This window comes from Callithrix jacchus, chromosome 6, assembly GCF_049354715.1.
Source record: "Callithrix jacchus isolate 240 chromosome 6, calJac240_pri, whole genome shotgun sequence".
Taxonomy (NCBI): Eukaryota; Metazoa; Chordata; class Mammalia; order Primates; family Cebidae; genus Callithrix; species Callithrix jacchus.
In genome coordinates this window covers 36507413-36522196 of record NC_133507.1, presented here as the reverse complement: position 1 = coordinate 36522196, position 14784 = coordinate 36507413, and the positions used below count along the sequence as shown (strand labels likewise).

General features: G+C 43.3%; 1 pseudogene; it reads left to right on the top strand.

The window, feature by feature from the left end:
• The first annotated feature begins 9833 nt into the window (after positions 1 to 9833).
• On the top strand, positions 9834 to 12022 carry LOC144576748 (small ribosomal subunit protein eS4-like; annotated as a pseudogene).
• The last annotated feature ends 2762 nt before the right edge of the window (positions 12023 to 14784 follow it).

Here is a 14784-nt window from a genome sequence, read left to right as displayed (position 1 = left end):
AAAAAGAGAAAAAGAAAAAAGCTATTCTAAAATTCCTGTGGAAAGACATGGAAACTATAATAGCTAAGATGATTTTGGAAGAAAAAAAAAGAGCAGTGGGAAGACTCACTCTACCTGATATTAAGTCTCACTCTAGCTGTAGCAGGCAAGACCGTGTAGTATTGGCAGAGGGACAGACACAGAGATCACAGAATAGAGCCCAGAGAGAGCCCATGCTAGTGCAGCCAATTCGTTTTTTGGGGCAGGGGGGTTGTTTGTTTGTTTCTTTTGAGACAGTCTCCCTCTGTCACCCAGGCTAGAGTGCAGTGGCACAATCTCAGCTCACTGCAACCTCTACTTCCTAGGCTCAAGTGATTGTCCTACCTCAACCACCCAAGTAGCTGGGACTACAGAGGTACACCACCACACCCAGCTATTTTTTCTGTTTTTAGTACAGATGGGGTTTCCCCACATGGGCTTGGTTGGTCTCGAACTCCTGTCCTCAAGGGATCTGCCTGCCTTGGCCTCCCAAAGTGCTGGGATTATAGGCATGAGCCGCTGTGCCTGGCTACCAATCGTTTTTTGATAAAGGTGCAAAAACTGTTCAATGTCAAAAAGAGATTTATTTATTTATTTAGAGGTAGAGTTTCGCTCTTGTTGCTCAGGCTGGAGTGCAGCTGGGCCATCTCAGCTCACTGCAACCTCCACCTCCCAGGTTCAAGCAATTATCCTGCCTCAGCCTCCCAGGTAGCTGGGATTACAGGCACCACCACCACACCTGGATATTTTTTGGTATTTTTAGGGGAGATGGAGTTTCACCATGTTGGCCAGGCTGGTCTCAAACTCCCAACCTCAGGTGATCTGCCCACCTCGGCCTCCCAAAGTCCTCGGGATTACAAGGATGAACCACCGCACACCACCAAAAAGAGTCTTTTCAACAACTAATGCTGGAGCCATTAGAAATCCACAGGGGGAAAACAAAACCTCTGGCCTAAACCTTACACCTTTTGTAAAATTCAAAATGGATTGTAGTCTTAAATGTAAAAAGCAAAACTATGAAACTTTTAGAAAAGCAATGTAGCAGGAAGTTTCCAGGACCTGTAGCCTAGTGAATAGTTCTTAAACATGATGCCAAAAGCACAATTCACAACACACACAAAAAATCATTAAATGGGACCTCATCAAAACTTTTGCTCTGTGAAAGTCCCTAAAAGAGGACAAAAATGCAGGCTGCAGACAGAGAAAATACTGATAAAGGACACATATCTCCAATATACAAAGAACTGTTTCCCAACCTAGCAAGACAGGACAATATTCAAGTCCAGGAAATACAGAGAACACCACAAAGATATTTTGCAAGAAGAGCAACTCCAAGGCACATAATTGTCAGATTCACCAGGGTTGAAATGAAGAAGAAAATGCTTAGGGCAGCCAGAGAGAAAGGTCGGGTCACCCACAAAGGGAAGCCCATCAGACTCACAGCAGATCTCTTGGCAGAAACCCTGCAAGCCAGAAAAGAGTGGGGGCCAATATTCAATATCCTTAAAGAAAAGAACTTTCAACCCAGAATTTCATATACAGCCAAACTGAGCTTCATAAGTGAAGGAAGAATAAAACCCTTCGCAAACAAGCAAGTACTCAGAGATTTTGTCACCACCAGGCCTGCTTTACAAGAGCTCCTGAAAGAGGCACTACACATAGAAAGGTTCAACCAGTATCAGCCATTCCAAAAACATACCAAATGCTAAAGAGCATCAACAAAATGAAGAATCTACATCAACTAATGGGCAAAACAGTCAGCTAGCATCAAAATGGCAGTATCAAATTCACACATGACAATATTAACCCTAAATGTAAATGGACTAAATGCACCAATCAAAAGACACAGACTGGCAAATTGGATAAAAAGCCAAAACCCATTGGTGTGCTCTATCCAGGAAACCCATCTCACATGCAAGGATACACAAAGGCTCAAAATAAAGGGATGGAAGAAGATTTACCAAGCAAATGGAGAGCAAAAAAAAAGCAGGAGTTGCATGTCTCATCTCTGATAAAATAGACTTTAAAGCAACAAAGAGCAAAAGAGACAAAGAAGGACATTACATAATGGTAAAAGGATCGATACAACAAGAAGAGCTAATGATCCTAAATATATATGGACCCAATACAGGAGCACCCAGATATATAAGGCAAGTTCTTAATGACTTACAAAGAGACTTAGACTCCCACACAATAATAGTGGGAGACTTTAACACTCCACTGTCAATATTAGACAAATCAACCAGAGAGAAAATTAACAAGGATATCCAGGACTTGAACTCAGACTGGGAACAAGCAGACCTGATAGACATTTACAGAACTCTCCACCCCAAATCCACAGAATATACATTCTTCTCAGCACCACATCAAACCTACTCTAAAATTGACCACATAATTGGAAGTAAATCACTCCTCAGCAAATGCAAAACAACTGAAATCATAACAAACAGTCTCTCAGACCATAGTGCAATCAAGTTAGAACTCAGAATTCAGAAACCAACTCAGAACCGCACAGCTTCATGGAAACTGAACAACTGGCTCTTGAATGTTGACTGAATAAACAATGAAATGAAGGCAGAAATAAAGAAGTTCTTCGAAACCAATGAGAATGAAGACACAACGTACCAGAATCTCTGGGACACATTTAAAGTAGTCTCTAGAGGAAAATATATAGCTATAAGTGTCCACATGAGAAGAGTGGAGAGATCCAAAATTGATGCCCTAACATCAAACTTGAAAGAGCTGGAGGAGCAAGATCAAAAGAACTCAAAACCTAGCAGAAGACAAGAAATAACTAAGATCAGAGCAGAACTGAAGGAGATAGAGACACGAATAACCCTTCAAAAAATCAATAAATCCAAGAGCTGGTTTCTTTTTGAAAAGATCATCAAAATAGACAGACCACTAGCCAGATTGATAAAAAAGAAAAGAGAGAATAACCAAATAGATGCAATAAAAAAACAATAAAAGGGAAATCACCACAGATTCCACAGAAATTCAAACCATCATCAGAGAATATTACAAACAACTCTATGCACATAAACTAGTAAACCTGGAAGGAATGGATAAATTCCTGGACACTTGTGTCCTCCCAAGCCTAAACCAGGAAAAAGCCGAAACTATGAATAGACCAATAACAAGGTCTGAAGTCGAGGCAGCAATTAAGAGCCTACCGCACAAAAAAAGCTCAGGTCCAGATGGGTTCACAGCCGAATTCTACCAGACACACAAAGAGGAGCTGGTACCATTCCTTCTGAAATTATTCCAAATAATCCAAAAAGAGGGAATCCTTCCCAAATCATTTAATGAGACCAACATCATCCTGATACCAAAACCTGGCAGAGACTCAACAAGAAAGGAAAACTTCAGGCCAATATCTATGATGAATATAGATGCAAAAATCTTCAATAAAATACTGCAAGCCAATTGCAACAGCACATCAAAAAGCTTATCCACCATGATTAAGTAGGATTCATCCCGGGGATGCAAGGCTGGTTCAACATATGCAAGTCTATAAACGTAATTCACCACATAAACAGAACCAAAAACAAAAACCACATGATCATCTCGATCGACACAGAGAAGGCCTTTGACAAAATTCAACAGCCCTTTATGCTAAAACCCTCAATAAACTCGGTATTGATGGAACGTATCTTAAAATAATAAAAGCTATTTACGACAAACCAACAGCCAATATCATACTGAATGGTCAAACACTGGAAGCATTCCCTTTGAAATCTGGCACTAGACAAGGATGCCCTCTCTCACCACTCCTATTCAATATAGTATTGGAAGTTCTAGCCAGAGCAATCAGGTAAGAAAAAAAAATAAAGGGTATACAAATAGGAAAGGTGGAAGTCGAATTGTCTCTATTTGCAGACGACATGATAGTATATCTAGAAGACCCCATTGTCTCAGCCCCAAAACTCCTGAAACTGATAAGCAACTTCAGCAAAATCTCAGGATATAAAATCAATGTGCAAAAATCACGAGCCTTCCTATACACCAATAATAGACTTAAAGAGAGCCAAATCAAGAACAAGCTGCCATTCACAATTGCTACAAAGAGAATAAAATACCTAGGAATCCAACTAACAAGGAACGTAAGGGCTACCATTGACTTTCTTCACAGAACTAGAAAAAACCACCTTGAACTTCATATGGAACCAAAAGAGAGCCCGCATAGCCAAGTCAATTCTAAGCAAAAAGAACACAGCAGGAGGCATTACACTACCAGACTTCAAACTATACTACAAGGCTACAGTAATCAAAACAGCATGGTACTGGTACCAAAACAGAGATATAGACCAATGGAACAGAACAGAGGCATCGGAGGCAACACAACATATCTACAACATACAGTCTTTGATAAACCTGACAAAAACAAGCAATGGGGAAAGGATTCCCTGTTTAATAAATGGTGTTGGGAAAACTGGCTAGCCATGTGCAGAAAGCAGAAACTGGACCCCTTCCTGACACCTTACACTAAAGTTAACTCCAGATGGATTAAAGACTTAAACACAAGACCTGGCACCATAAAAACCTAGAAGAAAATGTAGGCAAAACCATTCAGGACATAGGAGTAGGCAAGGACTTCATGACCAAAACAACAAAAGCATTGGCAGCAAAAGCCAAAATAGACAAATGGGACCTAATGAAACTCCACAGCTTCTGCACGGCAAAAGAAACAGTCACTAGAGTGAATTGGCAGCCAACAGAATGGGAAAAAATTTTTGCAGTTTACCCATCTGACAAAGGGCTGATATCCAGAATTTACAAAGAACTCAAACAGATTTACAAGAAAAAAACCAAGCTCATTCAAAAATGGGCAAAGGATATGAACAGACACTTTACAAAAGAAGACATACATGAGGCCAACAACACATGAAAAAATGTTCATCATCACTGGCCATCAGAGAAATGCAAATCAAAACTACATTGAGATACCATCTCATGCCAGTTAGAATGGTGATCATTAAAAAATCTGGAGACAACACATGCTGGAGAGGTTGTGGAGAAATAGGAACACTTTTACACTGCTGGTGGGAGTGTAAATTAGTTCAACCATTGTGGAAGACAGTGCGGCGATTCCTCAAAGACCTAGAAATAGAAATTCCATTTGACCCAGCAATCCCATTACTGGGTATATATCCAGAGGACTATAAATCCTTCTACTATAAGGACACATGCACACAAATGTTCATTGCAGCACTGTTTACAATAGCAAAGACCTGGAACCAACTCAAATGCCCATCAATGATAGACTGGACTGGGAAAATGTGGCACATATACACCATGGAATATTATGCAGCCATCAAAAAGGATGAGTTCGTGTCCTTTGTAGGGGCATGGATGAATCTGGAGAACATCATCTCAGCAAACTGACATGAAAACAGAAAATGAAATACTGCGTATTCTCACTCATAGGTGGGTGATGAACAATGAGAACACATGGACACAGGGAGGGGAGCACCACACACTGGGGTCTATTGGGGGGAATAGGTGAGGGACAGCGCGGGGGGAGCTGGGGAGGGATAGCATGGGGAGAAATGCCAGATGTGGGTGAAGGGGAGGAAGAGAGGAAATCACACTGCCACGTGTGTACCTATGCAACTATCTTGCATGTTCTGCACATGTACCCCAAAACCTAAAATGCAATAATAAAAAAAAGGAACTCTCAAAACAGTAAAAAAACAAGTGATCCAATAAGAGAATGGACAAAAGGCTTGGAGAGACATTTCACTGAAGAGGATATATGGAAGAAAATGAAGCATGTGAAAAGTTGCTTCTCTAGCAATTAACAAAATGCAAATTAAGATCACACTGACATGTTACTACACACCTTTCAGAACAACTGAAATAACGTTGGTGATACTGAGTGTTGGCAAGGATGTGCAGAAACTGTATCCTTCATAGACAGCTGATGAGAATGTAAGATGGTACAACCATTTTCGAAAACTGTTTGGCTTTTTTTTTTTTTTGAGACAGAGTCTCTGTCTCCCAGGCTGCAGTGCAGTGGTGTGATCTGGGCTCACTGCAACCTCAGCCTCCCGGGTTCAAGCAATTCTCCTTCCTTAGCCTCCCGAGTAGCTGGGATTACCAGTATGTGCTGCCTCACCCAGATAATTTTTGTATTTTTAGTAGAAACAAGGTTTTGCTAGGTTGGCCAGGCTGGTCCAGAACTCCTGACCTCATGTAATCCACCTGCCTCGGCCTCGTAAAGTGCACCCAGCCTTATTTTTAGAGACAGGGTCCTGATCTCTGTCCCCTAGGCTGGAGTACAGTGGCTTGATCACAGCTCACTGCAGCCTTGAACTCCTGGGCTTAAGCGATCCTTCTGCCTTAGCCTCCTGAGTACCTGGGACTACAGGTGTGGGCCACAACATCTAGCTAATTTTTAAATTTTTAGTAGACATGAGGCCTCACTGTTTCCCAGGCTGGCCTCCCAAAGTGCTGGGATTATAGGCATGAGCTGCCTTGCCCAGCCAGCTGTTTTTTGTTGTTGTTTTTGTTTTTGTTTGGGATGGAGTCTTGCTCTGTCGCCCAGGCTGGAGTACAGTGGTGCAAACTCAGCTCACTGCAACCTCCACCTGCCAGGTTCAAGCAATTATCCTGCCTCAGCTTCCCAAGTAGCTGGAACTACAGGTGCATGCCACCACGCCAGCTAATTTTTTTGTGCTTTTAGTAAAGATGGGGTTTCAGCGTGCTGGCCAGGTTGGTCTCGAACTCCTGACCTTGTGATCTGCCTGCCTCAGCCTCCCAAAGTGCTGGGATTACAGGCGTGAGCCACCACGCCTGGTCTTTTTCTTTTTTTGAGATGGAGTCTTGCTCTGTTGCCCAGGCTGGAGTGCAATGGCGCCATCTTGGCTCACTGCAACCTTCACATCCTAGGTTCAAGCAATTGTCCTGTCTCAGCCTCCCAAGTAGCTAGGACTACAGGTGCTCAGTGTCATACCCAGCTAATTTTTGTATTTTTAGTAGAGACAAAGTTTCACCATGTTGGCCAGGCTGGTCTCAAACTCCTGACCTCAGGTGATGTACCCTCCTCAACCTCCCAAAGTGCTGGGATTACACGTGTGAGCCACTGTGCCTGGCCAACATTTTTTTAAAACCTGAACATACACTACAATATGACCTGGCAGTTGCACCTCTGGACCCTTACCGCAAAGCAATGAAAACTTATGTCTGCAGAGAAACCCTTACATAATTGTTCATAGCAGCTTTATTTGTAATAGCAGAAAACTGAAAATGGCTCCGATGTCCTTCAACAGGTGAGTGGTTAAACAAGCTGGTATATCCACACCATGGAATACTATTCAGCAACAAAAAGGAATAAACTCTTGATAAACCCAATAACTTGGATGGATCTCAAGGGCATTAAGCTGAGTGAAAAAGCACATCTCCACCCATAGGGTGTAATTTCCTTTATATAACATTCTTGAAAGGTCAAAATTAATGGAGAACAGATTAGTGGTTGCCAGGAATTAGGGATGGTAGGGAGAAGAGGGTATAGGTGTGACTGTAGAGGCATTACTCAAGGGAGATCTTTGGCTGTGGTGGTAGTCACGCTGATCTACCTATGTGATGCAATTACACTGAAATACACATACTCTTTCTGCCAGTGTCAATTTCCTGCTTTTGATATAGTTATGGAAAACATAACCAATGGGGGAAAGTGGGTTGGCCCATGGGACCAATAAAAAATGCTATTTCTTTGCAACTTTCGGTGAATCCATAATTATTTCTAAATAAAAAGTGAAAAAAAAAACTTAGCAAAAAGCAAAATTTAAAAAAAAAAGGAGTTTGCATTGGTGTCAGGTAGGAGTGGCTATATAAATTGTGAGGCCACCCAGCCCCATCTTTGTACCAGGGAGAGCAGAGGAATTCTTATCATTGAGGGTAGGAAATTAATTAACACCAAGATGAGTTTAAATAAACAGACCTTATTAAAATAGCCCTTGTTAGGCTCAGTGGCTCACACCTGTAATTCTAGCACTTTAGGAGGCCAAGGTGGGCAGATCACCTGAGATCAGGAGTTCGAGACTAGTTTGACCAACATGGAGAAACCCCAACTCTACTAAAAATACAAAATTAGCTGGGCATGGTGACTCATGCCTGTAATCCCAGCTACTCGGGAGGTTGAGGCAAGAGAATCGCTTGAAGCCCATAGGCGGAGATTGCCGTGAGCCGAGATGGTGGTGCCATTGCACTCCAGCCTGGACAACAAGAGCAAAACTTCGTCTCTAAATAAATAAATAAGCCCTTAACTTCCTTTAATTCCCTCATCTATTTCCTGGTCACTTTCCCACAGCTTATTGTGCCTTGAAGGCCAAATCTTCTTTCCTCTGCTGAAAGGGTATAAAGCCTCCAGTATAACCACTTCTTTGAGTTTCACTTCTGTTAATTCCCTTACACACAATATTAATAAAAACGATGTGCCTTTTCTCCTGTTAATCTGCCTTTTGTTATTTTAATCCACAGGCCAGCAGACACTGAACCTAAGAGGAGAGGAAAGCTTTTCCTCCTTGACACCCCTAAAACTACGGTATTATAACAAGCTGTATCAGTGGATTTTATACTTAAGTCCCATAGACTTCAACCACTTTAGCAGACAGTTACTCCTCAAATTCTTGTTACAAAGGGATGCTTTTCTTGATCTATTTCAGGAACCTTAGCAGGGGGAGGAAATTGTCCCAAGGTATCCTAATTAAACACCTTATCGAATAATTATAAAAGAAGTGATTCTAAGAAAAGAAATCCCCTGGCTAGTGCCGTGGCTCAGGCCTATAATCCCAGCACTTTTGGAGGCTGAGGCGGGAGGGTAGCTTGCACCCAGGAGTTTGAGACCAGCATGGGCAACATAGCGAGACCTTATCTCTACAGAAAATTTAAACATGAGCCGGGTTTGGTGGTGTGCACCTGTAGTCTCAGCTACCAGAGGATGCTGAGGTTGGAGAGTTGCTTGGGCCTGGGAGTTCCAGGCTGCGGTGAACCATGATTGCACCACTGCACTCTAGGCTGGGACACAAAGTAAGACCTTGCTTCAAAATAAATAGATAAATACCCCTTGAATTCCTTTATTACAGTAAAAGAGGCAAGATTGAAGATATGTTTCAGCACCTGCTTATTTATTGATTCAGTAATTCAAAAGGCTTTTGTTTTTCAGATGGAGTCTTGCTCTGTTAGCAAGGCTGGAGTGCAGGGGCATGACACCAGCAGACTAGAACCCCTGCCTCCTGGGTTCAGGCAATTCTCCTGCCTCAGCCTCCTGAGTAGCTGGGACTACATGCACCCACCACCATGCATGGCTAGTTTTTTTTTTGAGACAGAGTTTCACTTAGTCGCCAGGCTGCAGTGCAGTGGCGCATTCTCGGTTTACTGCAACCTCCAACGTGCCTCCACACCCATCTAATTTTTGTATTTTTAATAGAGATGGGGTTTCACCATGTTGGCCAGGATGGTCTCGATCTCTTGACCCTGTGATCCACCCGCCTCAGCCTCCCAAAATGCTGGAATTACAGCTGTGAGCCACCGCGCCCAGCCTAATTTTTGTATTTTTAGTAGAGATAGGGTTTCACCATGTTGGCCAGGCTGGTCTCAAACTTCTGACCTCAGGTGATCTGCCTGCTTCAGCCTCCCAAACTACTGGATTACAGGTGTGAGCCACTGCACCTGGCCATCAATCAAAAGGCTTTTTAAAGAAGATTACAAAAATTGACACTTTATGCTTTCTATTATTCATACTGATTTTAGTACTGTGAAAGTTGTCATGATAAAAATGAAGTCACCACTACACTCACCAGAAGACGGAGGTCCTCTTTCCTTGCCTAACGCAGCCATGGCTCATGGTCCCAAGAAGCATCTGAAGCGGGTGGCAGCTCCAAAGCACTGGATGCTGGGTAAATTGACTGGTATGTTTGCTCCTCGTCCATCCACTGGTCCTCACAAGTTGAGAGAGTGTCTCCCCTCATCATTTTCCTAAGGAACAGACTTAAGTATGCCCTGACAGAAGATGAAGTAAAGAAGATTCGCATGCAGCGGTTCATTAAGATCGATGGCAAGGTCTGAACTGATATAACCTACCCTGCTGGTTTCATGGATGTCAGCAGCATTGACAAGACAGGAGAGAATTTCCGTCTGATCTATGACACCAAGGATCGCTTTGCTGTACATCGTATTACACGTAAGGAAGCCAAGTACAAATTGTGCAAAGTATGAAAAATCTTTGTGGGCACAAAAGGAATCCCTCATCTGGTGACTCATGAGGCTCGCACCATCTGCTACCCTGATCCCCTCATCAAGGCGAATGACACCATTCAGATTGATTTGGAGACTGGCAATATTGCTGATTTCATCAAGTTTGACACTGGTAACCTGTGTATGGTGACTGGGGATGCTAACTTGGGAAGAATTGGTGTGATCACCCACAGAGAGAGGCACCCTGGATCTTTCGATGCAGTTCATGTGAAAGATGCCAATGGCGACAGCTTTGCCACTCGACTTTCCAATATTTTTGTTATTGGCAAGGGCAACAAACCATGGATTTCTCTTCCCCAAGGAAAGGGCATCTGCCTCACCATTGCTAAAGAGAGACAAAAGACTGGCAGCCAAACAGAGCAGGGGGTGAAATGGTCCCTGGGTGACATGTTAGATCTTTATGCGTAAATAAAAATCATGTGGTCTCTGGGTGATATGTTAGATCTTTACGCGTAATTAAAAATCATTTATTTATTTAGAAGACCCCATTGTCTCAGCCCCAAATCTGAAACTGATAAGCAACTTCAACAAAGCCTCAGGTTACAAAATCAATGTGCAAAAATCACAAGCATTCCTATACACCAGTAAGAGACTTAAAGAGAGCCAAATCAAGAACGAACTGCCATTCATAATTGCTACAAAGAGAATAAAATACCTAGGAATACAACTCACAAGGAACATAAAGGACCTCTTCAAGGAGAACTACAAACCACTGCTCAACGAAATAAGAGAGGACAAAACAGATGGAAAAACATTCCATGTCCATGGTTAGGAAGAATTAATATTGTGAAAATGACTGTACTGCCCAAAGTAATTTACAGATTCAACACTATCCTCATCAAGCTACCAATGCCCTTCTTCACAGAACTGGAAAAAACCACCTTGAACTTCATATGGAACCAAAAGAGAGCCCGCATAGCCAAGTCAATTCTAAGCAAAAAGAACAAAGCTGAAGGCATTACACTACCGGACTTCAAACTATACTACAAGGCTACAGTAATCAAAACAGCATGGTACTGGTACCAAAACAGAGATATAGACCAATGGAACAGAACAGAGGCCTCGGAGGCAACACAGCATATCTACAACCATACGATCTTCGATAAACCTGACAAAAACAAGCAATGGGGAAAGGATTTCCTGTTTAATAAATGGTGTTGGGAAAACTGGCTAGCTATGTGCAAAAAGCAGAAACTGGACCCCTTCCTGACACCTTACACTAAAATTAACTCCAGATGGATTAAAGACTTAAACCTAAGACCTCACACTATAAAAACCCTAGAAGAAAATGTAGGCAAAACCATTCAGGACATAAGAGTAGGCAAGGACTTCATGACCAAAACACCAAAAGCATTGACAACAAAAGCCAAAATAGACAAATGGGACCTCATCAAACTCCACAGCTTCTGCACGGCAAACGAAACAGTCATTAGAGTGAATCGGCAACCAATAGAATGGGAAAAAATTTTTGCAGTTTACCCATCTGACAAAGGGCTGATATCCAGCATTTATGAAGAACTCAAACAGATTTACAAGAAAAAAGCCCATTCAAAAGTGGGTAAAGGATATGAACAGACACCTTACAAAAGAAGATATACATGAGGCCAACAAACATATGAAAAAATGTTCATCATCACTGGTCATTAGAGAAATGCAAATCAAAACCACATTGAGATACCATCTCATGCCAGTTAGAATGGTGATCATTAAAAAATCTGGAGACAACTGATGCTGGAGAGGATGTGGAGAAATAGAAACACTTTTACACTGCTGGTGGGAGTGTAAATTAGTTCAACCATTGTGGAAGACAGTGTGGTGATTCCTCAAGGACCTAGAAGTAGAAATTCCATTTGACCCAGCAATCCCATTACTGGGTATATATCCAAAAGACTATAAATCATTCTACTATAAGGACACATGCACACAAATGTTCATTGCAGCACTGTTTACAATAGCAAAGACCTGGAACCAACCCAAATGCCCATCGATGATAGACTGGACTGGGAAAATGTGGCATATATACACCATGGAATATTATGCAGCCATCAAAAAGGATTAGTTCGTGTCCTTTGTAGGGACATGGATGAACCTGGAAACCATCATTCTCAGCAAACTGACACGAGAACAGAAAATCAAACACCGCATATTCTCACTCATAGGTGGGTGTTGAACAGTGAGCACACATGGACACAGGGAGGGGAGCATCACACACTGGGGTCTGTTGGGGGGAAATAGGGGAGGGACACCGGGGGGTGGGGAGTTGAGGAGAGATAGCATGGGGAGAAATACCAGATACAGGTGAAGGGGAGGAAGGCAGCAAATCACGCTGCCATGTGTGTACCTATGCAACAATCTTACATGTTCTTCACATGTTCCCCGAAACCTAAAATTAAAAAAAGGAAAAAATAAAATAAAAAATAAAAATCATGTGGCATGATTGAGAAAAATGAAGTCACCTGTGTTTTAGAAAACCCTGACACATAGAATCAGATAAGGCTATGAAGAGAGGGTTCTGGCTTGTCTTCCTGATAACAAAAACTATCACAGAAGATTCTGCATGGCGGAGCACTGTGGCTCACACCTGTAATCCCAGCACTTTGGGAAGCTGAGGTGGGAGGATCACTTGAAGCCTAGAGCATGAGACCAGCCTGGGCAACATGGTGAGACCTCATCTCTATTTTTTTTTTTTTTTTTTAAAGAAAAAAGGAGCCGGGAGCGGTGGCTCACGCCTATAATCCCAGCACTTTGGGAGGCCGAGGCGGGTGGATCACGAGGTCAAGAGATGGAGACCATCCTGGTCAACATGGTGAAACGCTGTCTCTACTAAAAATACAAAAAATTAGCTGGGCATGGTTGCGCAAGCCTGTAGTCCCAGCTACTGGGGAGGCTGAGGCAGGAGAATTGCCTGAACCCAGGAGGCGGAGGTTGCGGTGAGCTGAGATCACGCCATTGCACTCCAGCCTGGGTAACAAGAGCGAAACTCCGTCTCAAAAAAAAAAAAAATTATGATTAAAAACAATGTACAATGTACCCTCTTAACTATTTCTTTTTTGAAGTGGAGTCTTGCTCTGTTGCCCAGGCTAGAATGCGGTGGTGTGATCTCAGCTCACTGCAGACTCTGCCGTCTGGGTTCCAGCAGTTCTCCTGCTTCATCCTCCCGAGTAGCTGGGACTACAGGCACGTACCACTATGCCTGACTAATTTTTGTATGTTTAGTAGAGATGGGGTTTCACCATGTTGGCCAGGCTGTTCTCGAACTCCTGACCTCAGGTTATCCTCGGCTTCCCAAAGTGCTGGGATTATAGGTGTGAGCCACCACGCCTCGCCCATCTTCACTGTTCTTAAGTGTACAGTTTGGTGGCGTGAAGCACATTTACAATGTTGTGCAACCACCACCACCCTCTGCCTTCAGATCTCCTTCCCTCTTGTGAAACAGAAACTCTGCACCCATGGGACACTAACTCCCTGTCCCCAGGCCCCCAGCCTCTGACAGCCACCATTCTACTTTCTGTCACTACAAATTTGACTGCAGTAGGGACCTCACAAAGTGAAATCATATGCTTATTTCACGTTGCATAATGTGTCCTCAAGGTTCTGCTTCATCCGTATTGAAGCATGCCTCAGAACTCCCTCCTTTTTTTTTTTTTGAGATGGTGTCTCACTCTGTGGCCAGGCTGAAGTGCAGTGGTGCGATCTCGGCTCACTGCAATCTCCACCTCCTGGGTTCAATCAATTCTCCTGCCTCAACCTCCCAAGTGGCTGGGACTACAGGCACGCGTCACCACACCTAGCTAATTTTTGTATTTTTAGTAGAGACGGAGTTTCACCAGGCTGGCCAGGATGGTCTCGATCTCTTGACCTTGTGACCTCCTGATCTGCCTGCCTGGGCCTCCCAAAGTGCTGGGATTACAGGCGTGAGCCACTGTGCCCGGCGGAAACATATGTGTGTGTGTGTGTGTGTGTGTGTGTGTGTGTGTGTAATTTTTTATAGGCACAGGTCTCATCATGTCGCCCAGGCTGGTCTTGAGCTCCTGGGCTCAAGCAATCCACCCGTCTCAGCCTCCCAAAATGTTGGAATTACAGGCGTGAGCCACCATGCCTGGCCTGTCCAGGGGACTCTAAAGCCACCAAGGTTTGAGAAGCATGAGCTGCTGTTATGGATGGAATTATGTCTTCTCAGCACCACACAATCTGTCGGTTAAAGCCCTCCCTCCCAATGTAACTGTATCTGGAGGAAGGATCTTCAGGAGGTAATTAAGGGTAAATGAGGCCATCAGGGTGGACCTCTAATCTGACAGGACTGTGCCTTATGAGAAGAGGAAGGGGTGACTGGGCATGGTGGGTCATGCCTGTAATCCCAGCGCTTTGGGAGGGTGAAGTGGGTGGATCGGCTGAGGTCAGGAGTTCGAGACCAACCTGGCCAACATGGCGAAACCCCGTTTCTACTAAAAACACAAAATTAGCCAAGAGTGGTGGTGCCCCAACTACTTGGGAGGCTGAAGCAGGAGA